The following is an 8,983-nucleotide window of genomic DNA, read 5'->3' as shown; positions in this document are numbered from 1 at the left end:
TATATAGCATTGGCGCACCATGTGTAGGTACGCCATTAGTGTCCATATCACTAATGGCGCACCACACCTACGGTGCGCCACTACTAACAATTTTTTTATTTTTCCAAAACTAGTAATGGCGCACCAGGGGACAGTGCGCCCTTACTAGTTTTAACTAGTAATGGCGCACCACACACTCTGTGCGCCACTACTAACAATTTTTTTACTTTTTTTTCAAAACTAGTAATGGCGCACCAGGGGATAGTGCGCCATTACTAGTTTTAACTAGTAATGGTGCACTGTCCCCTGGTGCGCCACTACTAACATTTACACATCACACGTCTAAGCCTTATAAAAAACTTCACCAAATGCATTCCCCCCCCCCGGACCGCCTTTTCAGTTTCGAAAAAATAAAAATAAAACAAAATGATAGAAATGTCAAAAAAATAAAAGAAAATAAGATTCCCATATGATATGTGGTCTAGTTGTTAGCAAAATTTACAAACATGAATTTTCGACTTTTTTGCAAAATCTCTCGAGAATTTGTAAAATGGGCATAACTTTTGCATACGAACTCCGATGAAAAAGTTTTTTATATGAAAAATCATCTACTCGAAAAGTTACATCCGGTTTCAACCGGGGGAACCCCGTTGAACATTTTTAAAATCCCCAGAAACCTAACAGAAAAAAGTTACGGGGCTTTCAAGATTTGGAGAGGCAAAAAAATTCAAAAAAAATCAAAAAAAATAAACTCAGTAATGGCGCACTTGCCCATGGTGCGCCATTACTATCTTCCCGCCTTCAAAATTCAAACGATATAAAAAAATAAAAAAAGTTAGTAATGGCGCACCTGCCCAAGGTGCGCCATTACTATCTTCCTGCCTTCAAAATTCAAAAAAAAATAAAAAAAGTTAGTAATGGCGCACCTGCCCACGGTGCGCCATTACTATGCCGTATATATGGCTGGGCGGGGTCCTCTCCTCCTTACCTCTTCATTGTTCTCCTCCACTCCACCTCTCCTCCTCTCCTCCACTCCATCTCCCCTCCTTTCCTCCACCATACTCCCCTCCTCCTCTTCGGCGACCTCCTCCTCCCTCCTCTCCTCCCCTCCCCTCACGGTTTCTCCTCCCTCCTATCCGGTGAGCTCCTCCTCCCTCCTCTCCGGTGATCTCTTCCTCCCTCCTCTCCGGTGATCTCCTCCTCCCTCCTCTCCGGTGAGCTCCTCCTCCCTCCTCTCCGGTGAGCTCCTCCTCCCTCATCTCCTCCCCTCCCCTCACGGTTTCTCCTCCCACCTCTCCAGTGAACTCCTCTCCGGCGACCTCCTCCTCCTCTCCGACGATGTAGGCGAGCTCCTCTCCGGTGACCTCCTCCTCCTCCACTCCGATGACCTCGGCCCTCCTCTCCGGCGAACTCCTCTCCGGAAAAAGAACGTACAAGATCCAAAAACGAGAAAAAATTTGAAAAATATTGTGCAAAAAAACGAGCAAAAAAACAAGCAAAAAAGGGCAAAAAAAATTGCGATCCAGATCCAAATTCAAAAATAACAATGGCGCACGGTGGGGGTTAGACGGTGCGCCACTACTATTTTCCCGCCTTGAAAATTCAGAAAAAATGGAAAAAAAATCAAAAAAAAGGTTACCAGTGGCTCACATGTAGCAATAGTAATGGCGCACTACAAGGTGCGCCACTGTTACCTGCAATACTAATGGCGCACCAGAGGTGCGCCATTAGTATTTGTTACAAGTGGCGTGGTAAAAGTGGCGCACCTATAGTGCGCCATTAATGGCCAAAACAGGTGCGCCACTAATTAGCCTTTTCCTAGTAGTGGATCAAACGTAAAGAATAGCTTCGTGTTATGTTACTACGGACTCTTGAATAGATTGATCAGGAAGGATAACATTGAGGTGGTTTCGTACCCTACCATAATCTCTTCGTTTGTTCTCCTCTATTAGTGTATTTGGAATGACTCTTTGTTGCATGTTGAGGGATAGTTATATGATCCAATTATGTTATTATTGTTGACAGAACTTGCACTAGTGAAAGTATGAACCCTAGGCCTTGTTTCGAAGCATTGCAATACCGTTTACGCTCACTTTTATCATTAGTTACCTTGCTGTTTTTATATTTTCAGATTACGAAAACCTATATCTACCATCCATATTGCACTTGTATCACCAACTCTTCGCCGAACTAGTGCACCTATACAATTTACCATTGTATTGGGTGTGTTGGGGACACAAGAGACTCTTTGTTATTTGGTTGCAGGGTTGTTTGAGGGAGACCATCTTCATCCTACGCCTCCCACGGATTGATAAACCTTAGATCATCCACTTGAGGGAAATTTTCTACTATCCTACAAACCTCTGCACTTGGAGGCCCAACAACGTCTACAAGAAGAAGGTTGCGTAGTAGACATCAAGCTCTTTTCTGGCGCCGTTGCCGGGGAGGTGAGTGCTTGAAGGTATATCTTTAGATCTTGCAATCAAATCTTTTTGTTTCTTGTTTTATCACTAGTTTAGTTTATAAAAGAAAACTACAAAAAATGGAATTGAGGGTGCCTCATATGCTTCATCTTTTTAATGCCTTTCATGAAAATGATGGGAAGGAAAATTGTGCTCAAGTACTAGAAGAAGAATTACATAGAATGCTTGGCATAAAATATGTGAATGATGAGCATGATTGCACTGTTCTTAGTATGAATTCTATGAATATCCATGATGCTAATGATATGCAAAGCCACAAGCTTGGGGATTCTATGTTTGATGAAGATGATATGTTTAGCCCCCCAAGTTTTGATGAGCAAATTTATTATGACGAAAGCATGCCTCCTATTTATGATGATTATTGTGATGACACGTATGCTATAAAGAATAAAGATAAACATGAAAATTGTCATCATGATTTTAATTTTCAATTGGATTATGCTTCACATGATAGTTATTTTGTTGAGTTTGCTCCCACTACTATTGATGAGAATAAATTTGCTTATGTGGAGAGTAGTAAAATTTCTATGCATGTAGATCATGAAAAGAATGCTTTAGGTGCTGGTTATATTTTTGAATTCATTCATGAAGCTACTGAAAATTATTATGAGGGAGGAATATATGCTTGTAAGAATTGCAATAATATCAAGTTTCCTCTCTATGTGCTTAAAGTTTTGAAGTTATGCTTGTTTTGCCTTCCTATGCTAGTTGATTATTGTTCCCATAAGTTGTTTGCTCACAAAATCAGTATGCATAGGAAGTGGGTTAGACTTAAATGTGCTAGTCATATTCTTCATGATGCTCTCATTATGTTTCAATTCTTATCTTTTAGGTGAGCAGCATTGAAATCATCGTGCTTAGCTGGGGCGTTAAACGTTAGCGCTTGTTGGGAGGCAACCCAATTTTATTTTTGTTCCTTGCTTTTTGCTCCTGTTTAGTAATAAATAAATCATATAGCCTCTGGTTAGATGTGGTTTTATGTTTTAATTAGTGTTTGTGCCAAGTAAGACCTATAGGATCTTCTTGGATGATAATTATTTGATCTTGCTGAAAAAGACAGAAACTTTCTGCTCAGGAAAACAATTGTTAAAAATCACCAGAAAGTGATAAAATACTGATTCCAATTGCAGTAGATCAATAATCAAATTATCTAGGTCATCCTATTTTGGCAGATTTTTCTGAGTTCCAGAAGTTTGTGTTTGATGCAGATTACTACAGACTGTTCTGTTTTTGACAGATTCTGTTTTCTATGTGTTGTTTGCTTATTTTGATGAATCCATGAGTAGTACCGGAGGGTATGAACCATAGAGAAGTTGGAATACTGTAGATATTACACCAATATGAATTTAGAATGAGTTCACAACAGTACCTAAGTGGTGATTTATTTTCTTATACTAACGGAGCTTACGAGTTTTCTGTTGAGTTTTGTGTTGTGAAGTTTTCAAGTTTTGGTAAATATTCGATGGACTGTGGAATAAGGAGTGGCAAGAGCCTAAGCTTGGGGATGCCCAAGTCACCCCAAGGTAATATTCAAGGACAACCAAGAGCCTAAGCTTGGGGATGCCCCGGATGGCATCCCCTCTTTCGTCTTCGATCATCGGTAACTTTACTTTGAGCTATATTTTTATTCACCACATGATATGTGTTTTCCTTGGAGCGCCATTTTATTTTGTTTTGCTTGATTTTTGAATAAAATACCAAGATCTGAAATTCTTAAATGTTAGAGAGTCTTCACATAGTTACATAATTATTCGACTACTCATTGATCTTCACTTATATCTTTTCGAGTAGTTTGTCGTTGCTCTAGTGCTTCACTTATATCTTTTTATAGCATGGTGGTGGTTTCATTTTCAAGAAATAGATTAACTCTCATGCTTGACTTATATTATTTTGAGAGTCTTTTAGAACAGCATGGTTATTTTCTTGGGTTATAAAATTATTCCCAATATGATGGGCATCCAAGAGGGATATAATAAAAACTTTCATATAAAGTGCATTGAATACTATGAGAAGTTTGATTCCTTATGATTGTTTTGAGATATGAAGATGGTGATATTAGAGTCATGCTAGTTGAGTAGTTGAGAATTTGAGAAATACTTGCGTTAAAGTTTGTGATTCACGTAGCATGCACGTATGGTGAACCGTTATGTGATGAAGTCGGAGCATGATTTATTTATTGATTGTCTTCCTTATGAGTGGCGGTCGGGGACGAGCGATGGTATTTTCCTACCAATCTACCCCCCTAGGAGCATGCGCGTAGTACTTCGTTTCGATAACCAATAGATTTTTGCAATAAATATATGAGTTCTTTATGACTAATGTTGAGTCCATGGATTATACGCACTCTCACCCTTCCACCATTGCTAGCCTCTCTAATACCGCGCACCTTTCGCCGGTATCATACACCCACCATATACCTTCCTCAAAACAGCCACCATACCTACCTATTATGGCATTTCCATAGCCATTCCAAGATATATTGCCATGCAACTTTCCACCGTTCCGTTTATTATGACACGCTCCATCATTGTCATATTGTTTTGCATGATCATGTGGTTGACATCGTATTTGTGGAAAGCCACCGTTCATAATTCTTTCATACATGTCACTCATGAGTCATTGCACATCCCGGTACACCGCCGGAGGCATTCATATACAGTCATATCTTGTTCTAAGTATTGAGTTGTAATTCTTGAGTTGTAAGTAAATAAAAGTGTGATGATCATCATTATTAGAGCATTGTCCCAGTGAGGAAAGGATGATGGAGACTATGATTCCCCCACAAGTCGGGATGAGACTCCGGACGAAAAAATAAGAAAAAAGAGGCCAAAAAAAGAGAAGGCCCAAAAAAACAAAAAAAATGAGAGAAAAAGAGAGAAGGGGCAATGCTACTATCCTTTTACCACACTTGTGCTTCAAAGTAGCACCATGATCTTCATGATAGAGAGTCTCCTATGTTGTCACTTTCATATACTAGTGGGAATCTTTCATTATAGAACTTGGCTTGCATATTCCAATGATGGGTTCCTCAAAATGCCCTAGGTCTTCGTGAGCAAGCGAGTTGGATGCACACCCACTTAGTTTCTTTTGTTGAGCTTTCATACACTTATAGCTCTAGTGCATCCGTTGCATGGCAATCCCTACTCACTCACATTGATATCTATTGATGGGCATCTCCCTAGCCCGTTGATACGCCTAGTTGATGTGAGGCTATCTTCTCCTTTTTGTCTTCTCCACAACCACCATTCTATTCCACCTATAGTGCTATGTCCATGGCTCACGCTCATGTATTGTGTGAAGATTGAAAAAGTTTGAGAACATCAAAAGTATGAAACAATTGCTTGGCTTGTCATCGGGGTTGTGCATGATTTAAATATTTTGTGTGATGAAGATACAGCATAGCCAGACTATATGATTTTGTAGGGATAACTTTCTTTGGCCATGTTATTTTGAGAAGACATGATTGCTTAGTTAGTATGCTTGAAGTATTATTATTTTTATGTCAATATTAAACTTTTGTCTTGAATCTTTCGGATCTAAACGTTCATGCCACAATAAATAAGATTACATTGATAAATATGTTAGGTAGCATTCCACATAAAAAATTCTGTCTTTATCATTTACCTACTCAAGGACGAGCAGGAATTAAGTTTGGGGATGCTAATACGTCTCCAACGTATCTATGATTTTTGATTGTTCCATGCTATTATATTATCTGTTTTGGATGTTTATGGGCTTTACTAAACACTTTTATATTATTTTTGGGACTAACCTATTAACCGGAGGCCCAGCCCAAATTGTTGTTTTCCTTCCTATTTCAGTGTTTCGAAGAAAAGGAATATCAAACGGAGTCCAAACGGAATGAAACCTTCGGGAGAGTTATTTTTGGAACGGAAGCAATCCAGGAGACTTGGAGTAGACGCCAGGGAAGCTTCGAGGAAGCCATGAAGCAGGGAGGCGCGCCTGCCCCGTGGGCGCGCCCCCACCCTCGTGGCTCCCCTGACCGACTTCTTTCGCCTATATATGTCCATATACCCTAAAACCGTCGGGGGACAAAATAGATCGGGAGTTCCGCTGCCGCAAGCTTATGTAGCCAGCAAAAACCAATCGGGACCCTGTTCCGGCACCCTGCCGGAGGAGGGATCCCTCACCGGTGGCCATCTTCATCATCCCGGGGCTCTCCATGACGAGGAGGGAGTAGTTCACCCTCGAGGCTGAGGGTATGTACCAGTAGCTATGTGTTTGATCTCTCTCTCTCTCTCTCTCGTGTTCTTGATTCGGCACGATCTTGATGTATTGCGAGCTTTGCTATTATAGTTGGATCTTATGATGTTTCTCCCCCTCTACTCTCTTGTAATGGATTGAGTTTTCCCTTTGAAGTTATTTTATTGGATTGAGTCTTTAAGGATTTGAAAACACTTGATGTATTTCTTGCATGTGCTTATCTATGGTGACAATGGGATATCACGTGATCTACTTGATGTATGTTTTGGTGATCAACTTGCAGGTTCAGTGACCTAGTGAACTTATGCATAGGGGTTGGCACACGTTTTCGTCTTGACTCTCCGGTATAAACTTTGGGGCACTCTTTGAAGTTCTTTGTGTTGGTTGAATAGATGAATCTGGGATTGTGTGATGCATTAATCATACCCACGAATACTTGAGGTGACATTGGAGTATCTAGGTGACATTAGGGTTTTGATTGATTTGTGTCTTAAGGTGTTATTCTAGTACAAACTCTATGATAGATCGAACGAAAAGGATAGCTTCGTGTTATTTTACTACGGACTCTTGATTAGATTGACCAGAAAGGATAACTTTGAGGTGGTTTCGTACCCTACCATAATCTCTTCGTTTGTTCTCCTCTATTAGTGTCTTTGGAGTGACTCTTTTTTGCAAGTTGAGGGATAGTTATATGATCCAATTATGTTATTATTGTTGAGAGAACTTGCACTAGTGAAAGTATGAACCCTAGGCCTTGTTTCGAAGCATTGCAATACCGTTTACGCTCACTTTTATCATTAGTTACCTTGCTGTTCTTATATTTTCGGATTACGGAAACCTATATCTACCATCCATATTGCACTTGTATCACCATCTCTTCGCCGAACTAGTGCACATATACAATTTACCATTGTATTGGGTGTGTTGGGGACACGAGAGACTCTTTGTTATTTGGGGTCAGGGTTGTTTGAGAGAGACCATCTTCATCGTACGCCTCCCACGGATTGATAAACCTTAGGTCATCCACTTGAGGGAAATTTGCTACTGTCCTACAAACCTCTGCACTTGGAGGCCCAACAACATCTACAAGAAGAAGGTTGCGTAGTAGACATCAGTGGACTAGACTAATGGGCCTGAAATCTGAAACTGTTTTTGCGCCGTCCTTTTTGGAATCAGAACCACCAGGGCGGAGTTGAGTGCAGTGAAAGTGCGTTATATCGACTAGAGGGGGGGTGAATAGGCGATTTTTATGAATTCTTCACTGAGCAATTTGTGGGTGAGGAAATTCCTTAGCGAAGAACTGCTTGCAGCGGAATAAGTACTCAAAATTATGCATAGCAGAACACAAGCATAGTCATCATGATGAAATGAAAACAAGCATAGAGTACAGAAAGCGTAAACACAGGATAGCACAGGATGAAGACAAACAGACTGAAGAAGTTGAACTGAGGAAATTGAGAAAGTCTTCAGTCAAAGTCTTCAAACATAGATATGAACAAGCATACAACACAGTAATGAGGAAATGAAAGAGTTGAGGAAATAGAACCAGTTGGCTTCGTGAAGACAATGATTTGGTAGACCAGTTCCAACTGCTGTCTCAGTTGTATGTCTGGCTGGAGCGGCTAGGTATTTAAACCTGAGGACACACAGTCCCGGACACACAGTCCTCACCGTATTCTCCTTGAGCTAAGGTCACACATACCTCACCCAATCACTCGTGGTAAGTCTTCAGGTGACTTCCAAACCTTCACAAAGTCGGTCACTCGGCGATCCACAATTTCCTCTTGGATGCTCTAGACCATGACGCCTAACCGTCTGGAAGAAGCACAGTCTTCAAAGGTAACAAGCGTCGGATCCACGCAGGATCAATCTCTTCAGTGATGCTCAATCACTTTGGGTTTGTAGGTGTTTGGGTTTGGGTTTTCCTCACTTGATGATTTTCGCTCAAAGTCCTCGGAGGATGGGATGCTCCCAATTGACAAGTGTCAGTTTCTCTCGGAGCAGCCAACCAGCTAGTGGTTGTAGGGGGCAGCTATTTATAGCCTAGGGAGCAGCCCGCCATGATAAGACATAAATGCCCTTCAATGATATGACCGTTAGGTCGGTAGATATTTTGGGACAGCTGGCGCATAGCACAGCAACGGTCGGAAATTTGAGTATCAAATTCCTCAGGGCTATCATGTTCCTCACTGTGTAGGCAATCCGCACTGGCGAATTCCTAACTCCTCAGTCAGAACAAATTCCTCAGAGACCAGAAGAACTTCGTCTCTTTCACTGAAAAATATGACTGAACTGTA

This window comes from Aegilops tauschii, chromosome 7 (genome assembly GCF_002575655.3).
Source record: "Aegilops tauschii subsp. strangulata cultivar AL8/78 chromosome 7, Aet v6.0, whole genome shotgun sequence".
Classification (NCBI taxonomy): domain Eukaryota; kingdom Viridiplantae; phylum Streptophyta; class Magnoliopsida; order Poales; family Poaceae; genus Aegilops; species Aegilops tauschii.
The sequence above is the reverse complement of the archived record's forward strand: the minus strand, read 5'-3'. Positions refer to the sequence as shown.